This window comes from Crassostrea angulata, chromosome 9 (assembly GCF_025612915.1).
Source record: "Crassostrea angulata isolate pt1a10 chromosome 9, ASM2561291v2, whole genome shotgun sequence".
In the NCBI taxonomy this organism is placed as follows: domain Eukaryota; kingdom Metazoa; phylum Mollusca; class Bivalvia; order Ostreida; family Ostreidae; genus Magallana; species Magallana angulata.
In genome coordinates, this window is record NC_069119.1 from 2,909,856 (window position 1) to 2,920,533 (window position 10,678).

Consider the following 10,678-nt stretch of genomic DNA (forward strand, 5'->3'; position numbering starts at 1 on the left):
TTTGTAAATAATGTTGTAAGCACTAATTCGTATGATTGTTTACGCAAGAGTTATTTAATATTATAGTTATGTTGTTGACATATTTTCATTCATGAAAAAATGACATTGTTTTCTCTTTTTGGAACGATGAACTGCAGTGACGCTTTGACCTTTTGGTGATAGCGCCAGTCCTGTTTATTGTCTAGTTTAGTGAGTGTGGGTGTTGGGTTTTCATCCATTATTTACAAGTTTTTATTTCTACCTAATTTTAAAGATAATAAAGTCAGCACGTTTTCTTTTAATTATATATACGTAATAAAAACCCTTAAAATCTTGTTGATCACTCATTTTGTATTCAAGAAAGCAAATAATTTGCTTTGATCTTCGGACATTGTTGAATTGCAATAATATATAGACCGTGGTGAAAACACATTTTCATTGTTTTTGTGTGCGGTTTTGGAAATTTATTTATTAGTTCATTTATACCAATTTTGTTTAAAGTAAACAAAGTAAGTACGCACCTGTAAGTATATCAGTTAGTTAGAAACAGCATGGGTCACTGAAATGAACTGATTATTACCCAAGATCACGAAAAAAATAGTCCTTTTCTTGTTTTAGAATTGTCTTGTTATTCAGCAATTAACGTTCGTTGATAAATGACATGTTTTTAATTTCATAATTTTTATCATTCATTTTTTGTGTGACCTTAATTAAATATTCCAAAGCAAACGTCACTACACACTCTGTACTCCAAGACCTTATATTAACTTTTATTAAAAATATAATAACCTAATATATTTAAGAACAGTTCATTTGCTCGCACATAAAAAACCAAGATTTTCAAGTTTCTATAAAAAAAATTCCCCCTAAAAAGGGAAGAAATTATTTGGAATAATTTAGAACTAATATCAGTCTCCTATTTATAAAAGAAAGTTTCAAAAATCAAACTTTACATTTCCATTAAGGTGTCTCTATACACCAACAGTTTATTCCAATTATCAACAGAAAACCACAAAACATATACTTATCAAATATCAAAATGATGATAGTGATACTATAGTTATTTTAAAAGAATTTTTAATGTTTTTTCGTGTTTTTGTAAAATACTTTTTGAAAAGTTAACTATTAACAAATGACTATATGTGGTTTGAGCCTAAAATGGCCCCCTTAAATGAACATTGTCATTTTACTGTAATTCTTTGTTTTATTTGTACAAATATTCAATTGAAGTTTTTTCATAATTTTCATTTTGATTTTAGTGCCCACAATTTAAAAATATGACATCATAAAGTTTGCCTTTTCCCGCCATTTTCTCATTTATAGCATAAAACGGCTTGTTTTGAAGCAATTTTTCTTTAAGGAAACATTGAGCGACTGCTTGAACAAGCAAAATATTTTCACCAAAGGTGTATCTTTACAATACTTACAAGTGACAAAAAGTTGGTTCTTGTTCAAAGAGTCGCTCTATATTTCCCATTCGGAAAAAGATAAGAAAAATGTCAATTTTTGACTGATTTTGATTGAAATTAAAAAATAAAGTCACTTCTGACGTCATATACTGCCAGTGAGTGCATATAAATCAAATAAATAGGTGAAAAACATATTTTATGTCAACTCTTTTATAAAATAACACAACAAATTATTGTACCTGATTCACTTTAAAAATTGCGAATTATGGGGGCAAATTTTGACTTAAATCATAAAGAGTTCTTTGAATATTTTTTTGTCTTATTATGTATATTTCCTTGAGACACATAACAAAAACACAGTGACTTCATAACATTCAACAATTTTATTATTGCAAATTTTTTTTGTATTTCCCAAAAACATAATTTTCCTATCTTCTTACTCTGTTGAAAAATCATCTGAAAAGACTGCTTGATTTACAAGAAAATGTATTTTCATAAATGTGACAAAAAATTGAATGAAAATCATTGCAAACAAACACAACAAAAAATATTGATAATTTTATTTGGTAAGAAAGTTCTTCGGGTAAGAGTTATCGTTCCTAAGTCCTAAGGTCAAAACACGTTGGGGATTTTTCAATTTCTGAATTGAAGAAAATTTCCTGATTGGACTGAAAAATACATACACATTTTATTTTATTTTATTCGCAGCATTGTTAAGGCGTCCCGATGCTAAAATACGGCTGGAAAACGATATTATTTGATTCATGGCAAAAATAATTTTACCAGGAGTATTTCTTTAAATCTATGTTATATTTATTGACATCGATGTTATATTTATTGACATCGATGTTAAACATTATATTTGATGCATTCTTGTGACGTCATATGTACTTCGTAATCACGTGACAGGCGAATCCTAATATTGCAAATGATCTAGTTACAACGCATCGGCGCAGGTGATTAATGACATTAAATCATACATATTTTTAAGAAAAATCCTTTGTTAAGTCATAAACTTTGAAGTTCTTGCTTGGGAAAGAAATAGATATTTCGTTTATAGAAGATATTGTTGAAACATTCCACAAAATCATCAAAATAATGCACATTTTTACTAATCAAAAGCGATTTACAAAAAATTTGGGTAAATCCGCAGGTTTCCGCAGCACGATTCACATTGGTATTTATATTCTCTACCAATTTTACGTAAAATATTTTAAAATTGTGTTGATCTTTCACCTGCGCCAAGCTGGTTTTACATGCATTAAAATTTCTTCATTCAGTTGTTTACACGTAGCAGGGAGAGTCTCCAAACCACTAGTTTATAAATAGTCTTTTACTTAAAACGAACCTTTAAAACTGCCGATTATTTGATACTGGTTTTTAATATGAATGAATTCTGTACGTCTAGAATTAACTGCAGCATCTATATAAAGGAAACATGCGGTATTATACTGGTTTGATATAATTCACTTTTAACGTTAAGATACATTCCCTAAGAACTATCGACAGGAATGCAGATCGTGACGTCAAAGTTAATTATGACGTCATATCGTATGAAGTACAGACAAGTGACTTTCTACATATCGCATCGGGAAGCCTTAACATGCCCGCGTTGAAGGTCTATATAAGTGAGTATATTCGCTTTAATGCAACACTAAGTCAAATAAATAAAGGGGAAAGATTTTTACGATTTAAGTATCCCAACCCGAGAGAAATTCAAAGCCACCCTCCCATTCCATTAAGGTGATATGGAACATCCGTCGATATTAATGTTGATTAAAGAACATTATAATTGAAATACTTTCACTGATTTAGAATTTTCTTTCACAATATCTAACCAAAAATACGTTTTAAAAAATTTTGAAAAATTAAAAACCTCGTAATCCCCACCGTGATTCGAATTCATGACTTAAAAGCCCGTAGTGAACCCTCTAACCCACTGCGCTACGCTGTGAGATGGCAATGAGGGAAAAGAAACTATTTATAAAATTATACTTGATTTCATTGTTAATTTCGATAAATAATACGACACATCATGAAGGTGTCCCATACCACCTTTCAAATCTATTCATTTAACAAATATATCAAAAGAGCAGTTCCTATACAATTCGCCTCAGTTTAATCAGCCAGTACCTAAGTTACATGCTTTTCGCTTACTGCATCATCAGAAAGTGGTGTATAGAGCCACCTTAATTCAACATATTTGAGAGTATAGTCATTGTGAAATCAATATACAGAAAAACATCAAATCTGAAGGCGTGCCATGGTGGTTAGAGATGTTTTCGGTTTTTGAAGAAAACACAAGCATAAACAATAAAATAAAATGGGCGCTACATGTACTTGTGCTTTAAACAGGAGTTATATGGGAGATTTCAAATATATGCGGAACTAGTCGGAATGCATTGCACGTTAGCATTTGAGTATATGTTTCACAGAAAAAGAAGCCACTGAGAGAATAAAAAAAATCCCTGACGGATAAAAGCACACTCCATGCAGGATAAACTTTTCTTCACCGGAATCCCAGAAGAGAGGTGAGAAGATACAGAGGCAGTACTTCAAGATTTTTTTCTCAAAAGAGATACAAACTAGGTTACAAGATACCATTTGAGAGAGTACAAAGAATGGGCATTTGGTCAAAATGGAAGGAGACAGATAAGTCCTTTACCGAAAAAGCTAAACTTCAGTACATGAAATAAATTAACAAAACAAAACAAGAAAACTGTACAAAAAAGATAGAAGAGTGGAGTATTTCACAAAATCAAGTACAAGACTGTGAAAAAAGCTATAGTTCCATCCGGTGAAAACCGTAGGGGATTAAGAACATGACAGTCATGAAACTGTACAGGATGACACCACACCGTATTGTCAAGCATGTCAGGGAACAGAGCAAGAGGATGAAGAACTGGGATTGGGGAGACTTTGGGTCTAGGGTGATTATTGTTACAGCTGGGAACACACAGTGTGCTTATCTGAAGATGTAGATGGAAATGCAAACTTAATGTGTCCAAAATGCATCAAAACAGGGTGCTTATTAACGAATTGTTGACTGTGTTTTTCATAATATTGGAATCTAGGGAATGTCTGTACGTTCCACTGAATTCATCACTGTAACGGATAGAAATCCAATGGATTCTGACAATGAATTACATATAAGTATGTAAACACGGCATGTATATATCTATGGATTTTATAAAATTGAACCTCTGCTATAACATTTTTGAAATGTTTAATAATAATATTACTAGAACACGTTTTATAATACTCTGTATTACTTATTTTTCTAGATTTTGAAAATATTTTTTTGTTTTCAGTCTGCTATGGATGCTAAAATTGAGAATTCCAGCAGTTCACCTTCAAGTAAAAATAATAATCGACAAATATATTGTTAAAGGGTATCATGCCTTTAAAATCCGCCTCCTACCCCTTTCACATCTCCTACAACCCATTTACTTGTTGACCGAGAATATTCAAACATCAAAGCATGTTTGGTATGGCTCACACCATTGAACAAAGAACAAGAGACGTTATTGGCCGAAATTTGCCGAGTTTCAAATATGCACAGCACCAAACATTTTAAAAAGCCTTGTATTTTATCAAATCCAATAGTATATAACTTATATATGTGACTTAAACATATATATCATAAAATTTATGTTGAAAATTGTTCCATTTTTAGCAAGACGTCGAAATTTTAACGCGACGCCATGCATATTAACGGGAGAAGTAACTCTATCTGTGTTGTAAAACATACCGGTATCTGTGCATGAGTTTCGGGCTTGTGAACCGCAAATAACAAGTTTAAATTTGCATGCGTTTCATTTCAATTTCATCGAACTTTTGAAATTATAAGTGTTTAATTACAAAATTGTATATATTTTCGCCGATATGACTTACATGTATATACTTCTGATGCATTATGCAACATTGCATCTTTTCTATTCAAGAAAATTCCAAGAACAGTTGATTTGAGACACTGTTCCAAGGTGTATTGAGTCAGTTACATGTAAATACAAGTACTTTACGGCTTCCATTGGTTATTCACTAAAGTACAGAAAGCAAAAGCTTTCATAATATTTCTGATAACAAGTCTTAATTTTAATGCATGAACAATGAACTCGAAGAAGTTAGGGAAAAGGGGGGAGGGGGGTCTTCGACTCTCTGAAAGTTTGATAAGCAAACTCAATTAAAAAATATCATTGGATGAAAAAAAAATGGAAATGGAAATGGAAATGATTGGACTGGACTTGAAAGATGTTAAAAACAAATTGGATCTGTTCATGTTTCACAATATTGTTCGCACCCAAATCTACACTTAGAGAGAGAGAGAGAGAGAGAGAGAGAGAGAGAGAGAGAGAGAGAGAGAGAGAGAGACACGGGCTTTACACGTGTAGTTTTCTGCTCAAATAACGTAGTATGTAAACAAATCAGCTTTTACACATGAGTGTGTAAGAATCATATTATACATTAAAAACACTATAAAATACTTTATTGTCAAACATATTTCTATTTTCTTCGGACTTGAAAAACTTTATCACGGAAAGAGCACGTGGTGCAGCTCGCGGGCTAATTTGATTGACAGGTATAGTACGTGGACTGAAACTGCTTTGTTGGATTCTATTACAATGTGCATTACTTTAAACGATAACATATTAGTGAATTACAAATGAAATCTCCCTCCCTCTCTATTTCTCTCTTTCTTTCTCTCTCTCAGTTTCTTCAATTAAATGATGTTTGAACAAAATATTTAAAGTGTCCGATAAAGTCAAAATTATTTTAAGACAAGATCACGGAAGAAACTTTACTTAAATGTTAAAATTGTCTGATAAAGATGAAGTTGAAATTTTTAAGACAAGATCATGGAAGGAACTCTATTTTAGTGTTTAAAAAGTCTGATAAACCTTAAGACAAGATCATGGAAGGAACTTTATCTTAACCTATAAAGTGTCTTATAAAGATTAAGTCAAAAACTTTAAGACAAAATCACGGAAGGAACTTTATATACCGATCCATTGATTCTACGATTGCTTCAATAAAAACTAATATACCACATGCACAGTGTAGGAACGGAAGTGTACAGTTATGGGCAGCGCTGTTTCTCGAAGCAAATAAACAAATAGAAGAGATAGCTCTGCGAACAGTCGAAGATTTTAATCAAACGAATTGATAAATGGATGTAAATAAAACAAGTATTCCTTTTAAAGGAATGATCGGCAATAATGATATATTGATAGCTAGAAGCAATCAACATGATCAGTTTGATGTAAAATAATTTAAAAAGTACTGTATTTTTATAAAATATAGAATGTTATTTTGAATCTGTACACCATAATTTCATCATTATAAACCGTCAACAAGTTTTATTTTGAAATAAATTTGGGGAAAGCCGTTCGTAGACTCCTTGTCTAGTTTTATATTTTTAACGTAATTTTTAAATGTAAATGTATCTTCTTCTTCTTCTTCTGCAGAATACTGAGAAGGGCTATTCAAAGAGCATTAACACGTATACAAAGAAAGAGTTGTATTAAAATAATTTAATGCGGCTGAAAAACATTGAATGCCATCATAACTTGCTATTGAGGTCGCTTTATAACGTAACCTTGTTTATAAATCAAGCCGTCGTCCTAGCTACTATTATGCAACATCAATAGATAGAGGTCAGTTCATAGAGCATCTTCTTATGAATGAGGTCAGTTCATTGAGGTCAACTGCATTACAGAATGAATCTTTCGATCGAAATTCTTACGCGTGAGACAAAATGTGCATTCTAGAATTAACAGGTCGAACTGTACTTTATGTATGTTTGCATCTCTTAATGTAGATGAATTAAAATAAAACTGAGTAAAATGTTATATAAATACTAAACCAAACTTCCAGTTTTTATAAGAACTACTTATGCAAGCGGAATATGTGCGAATGTGGCAGCATTTGCCGGATGCCTCATATGGACACAACAGTGTTCGGCCGAAGCTTATCACAAAAAATTCCTTAACAATTCAATACGTTATGGTAATAAACTGGCACAAATATATACAGTTGTATTCCTTTTGCAACATGATTTTCAATGAACTTTTTGACAATCAATATCCAAACATTCCAACATTGAAATGATTATTTTGTACGAATTACAATCATTAATTTATTACGACTGAATAGGGGACATGTGGAGGCAGATGTATACTTTAAAAGAATAATCTGATAATTTGATACCATTGCAAATAAATTTAGAAAAAATCCTCAGAATATCATGAGTTGTCATTATTTCATACTGTACGCGTAACGCAATTTTAAGCATATATTTAGAATTTTACTGTATGCGTAGTTTTATAATTAAGCATTGGTTTGTAATGGTAAGTTAACTCAATAGAATGACCATTGTATGAATGAACTCATCACTTCAAAAAATTTCAATGATGAAAACAAATAGTTTTGCTGCAGTATTTTGTAATCAATAGGTTTTTAATCGACACTGCACATCCTTTTACATAGCTGCCATATGTACACGAGTGCTATTTTGAAAACAGCTATATAGGTTTTGGATTAATAAGATTTAAAAACGGAGTCCTAGCACAAGTATTTGGATTCAAGTATTTATATTGACAAGTGGTACTAGAAAACTTTATCTATAATATACTTACAGTATACGCAATTGATATCAAAACCTTTAATATAAAAACTTGACTTAGAACACTGTGCCGGATAATTATGCCAGTGACAAGGTGGCATTTTTGCACCCGCTTAAGATGCAGTTTCCGAAAAAACCATGTATACCAAGTGATAGACCATTGTCTAGAGAGTATAACCACTTTTGTTTTTATGTGTTTCACCTGACAGGTGAGATATTTACCTTTAAAAATGAATATCCCATCGGAAAATGATAATTCCCATAGGAGAATTGACTCTCCTACGGAAATATTGACAATCCTATAGGATTTTTTAAAAGTTCTGTAGGAATTATATTTCCTATAGGAGAATGGTAATTCCTGTAAGAATTGTATTCAGACATGTAGTTTTCCTATATGATATTAAGTTTTCCTATCGGATTTTATCAAATCCTATCGGAATTGAAATTCCTATAGGAAGTTCTTGAATTCCGATAGGAAATTTCAAATTACCTATAGGAATATTGATTTTCCAATGGGAAAAAATATTTTCCTATAGGAATTTATTTTTGAAAGGTAAATATCTTACCTGACAGGTGAGATACACTGATAACAAAGGTGGTTGTTAACTCTTTTAGCAATGGTCTATCATATGGCATATTTGATTTTTTCGATTTATGCAGCTTAAGCGGGTGCAAAAATGCCACCTTGGCACTGGCATAATTATCCGGCACAGTGTTTTAGACCCGTGCGTGCACGGGTTGACACTGCATATGATATCGGACATTAACGTATTGTTGGCATGTACATAACCAAGCTTTAAGCCTACAATAATACTATTAATTTCACTACACTCTACCTAGTAAGAATAATCTAACCGTGTCTCGGGAGAGGCCATCACCACAGTTAAAACGCCTCCCATATACCTGTAATACAGCAACAAATTGCAGAATCGCTCCAAAACGATTTTTTGAGAAAATTAATGAAGCTGCATTAAAAATAACAGTCAAATTATTCATAACAAACCATTTTGAGGCTGTAAATACCTTTCATCTAAAACTTTATTTATATTAATGAAGAATTCCACACTTTTTCACAAACGTATTTTACTCGTTTCGAATCTCCACATCATGTTGACACTCGGAACTCACGGGATTTTTTATATTAAATGCATTGAGTTAAAATCATCTACCGTATTTCCTTTGATGAACAGAATACCATATATTCCTAATTAAACGCGAGGAATTAATATCAGCGTAAAATCGCGAGAAACTCGTCTCGCGAACTTCAAAATCTCGCTTTTAATATTCCGACATATGTAAACTACATGAAACTATGATAAAATTTCGGCATTCACTATTTTATGTTCTCGCAATCTGATGGAGAACCGTTGAATCGCGGAATTAAGTACTCGCGTAAAATAAGGAATCTACAGTATATGACAAAGCTTCAATGAAAATTTACACGAATTTGTAATATCGTTTGAGTTTCTCCACGCAAATGTGATATTGTGGAAACATAAAGTGAAGAGCCTCCCATGAGTTAGCGTGAATGTAATGTGCATGCGCAAGATTGTAAAATCCAAAAAATCCAGATGATTTCCGAATTTTTAAAAGGACTTTTCGTTGATTATTAATTAGCGAAGCTTGATTGGGAAGATATAAAAACAAATTGTTAATCTTCAAGTACCAATGATGTTTAAAATATATAAAACAAAAGACAGTTCTCTTCCGATTTCTTGGTATTAAAGCCCAATAACTCGAGTCTTTTATTTTAATATAGTAGTATAGACAACTAGATGATCATGACATCCCGCGCAAGTGCGGGAAATAATTTTACAAAACAATGGGCTTTGTATTTTTGTATACATTTGTGTCCGGTTTTTTCTTAATTTTTTTTTTAGCCTTTTAAAAAACGAGTCTTACAAAACGTAATTTCAGTCAACAAAAATAATATAGCTCATTGTAATGTTCGAAGCTACGCATACAGATGTTCATCTGCAAATCAGACCTACCCGTACATACTTATAAAAGCTACGCGTACAGAGAGTAATATCGAGGCATGGTAATAACCCCCCCCCCCCCCCGAAAAAACTTCAAATTTAAAGAATGCATTGCTTCCTTCATATATGTAGTTTTTTTTTCTGGGAGATATCGTATTGGGGAAATATTTTCTAAACAAGAAACAACATGTTTTGTGAAAGAAATGAGAAACACTTCTCTAGAAATTTTGATTCGATTTCTTATTGAATGTTTGCACTGTTTTGATCCAATTAAAATATTTTCCGAAGATATATTTTAAGATTTTAAGATTGCAATGACGAGCATAAAGATTAACTTTTTCTAGTTAACAATTAACCATATAAAAATCGCGATACTGTCCCTCCAGATATTAGTTATTTACGTATTTTCCGTCTATAATGTACATTGTACGATCAAAATACTGTTCGCAGCGCTATTTGTTCTCTTGCTTCGACAAACATCACTACTTAAAACTGTACACTTATGTTCCTACAATGTGACTTGTGCTTGTACATCACAAACATGCATTGTACAAAAAAAAAAAACAAAAAAAAAAAACAAAAAAAAAACACAAAATATAAAACTATATTTTTCTTTTTGAGAAAGTACAATTGTTTTTATCAGCCCTTAGATTTGATTTCGTTGAATAGAGTTCGTGAGAAAATATTAC